The sequence below is a fragment of the Bison bison genome, unplaced genomic scaffold, assembly GCF_000754665.1.
Source record: "Bison bison bison isolate TAMUID 2011002044 unplaced genomic scaffold, Bison_UMD1.0 scf7180017855357, whole genome shotgun sequence".
Classification (NCBI taxonomy): domain Eukaryota; kingdom Metazoa; phylum Chordata; class Mammalia; order Artiodactyla; family Bovidae; genus Bison; species Bison bison.
Window position 1 is genome coordinate 29,265 of NW_011485930.1, and position 740 is coordinate 30,004.

The window sequence follows — 740 nt, forward strand, 5'->3', positions numbered from 1 at the left end:
CTTAATAAAAGACAGGTATGAATTGTTAGGAAGAGGAAAATAAACTCAACTAATAAATAAAGAGAATGTGCTAGTTTACATAATTTTTAATATATATATATGTATAGACACACACACATTTTAAAATATTCTTTTCCGTTGTGATTTATCACAGGAGATTGGACATAGTTCCCTGTGCTGTATAGTAGGACCTTGTTGTTTATCGATTCTGAATGTAATAGTTTGTATCTGTCAACCCCAAACTGCTAGTCCACTCCTCTTAGTTTACATAACTGTGAAGAAAATGGAAAGAGCCCAAGTATACATAATAAGAAATATGAACAAGACACTAACAGTTAGTATATTACAGAATTAAAACTGAGGATAATCTGGAACTCAGATATTTTTAGAATATTGATGAAATGGCTAATAGGGTAGAAAAACAAGTATTATTTAACATACCCCAGTAACTAAATAACTAAACATCACCAATACTGGTAATATGCTTGAAAAGTTTATAGAATCTCGAGAGGATTAACTGAAGGTAAGCCAAAGGGTCGCCCTTAGTGTTCTTGTTTTAGTCCATTTTGTAAAACTACAACTGCAGTGAGCTTTGTATACCTCTCCTGTCATCAAAGTTCTGCTGAGGAACTTTTCTAATGTTTGTATTATAGGTGAAGGGCAACCATTTGCTTGAAAGAAGATAAACTGAAACGATTTATGCTGTTCTTATTTGTATATTTGACTGCTAAAGTTGTGGA

The 740-nt window shown here is 32.3% G+C and overlaps 1 long non-coding RNA gene across 1 annotated transcript in view; it reads left to right on the forward strand.

The window, feature by feature from the left end:
- LOC105002192 overlaps window positions 1-740 on the forward strand; it is a 19,590-nt gene that overhangs the window by 17,282 nt on the left and 1,568 nt on the right. The gene's annotated exons all lie outside the window — the stretch shown is intronic.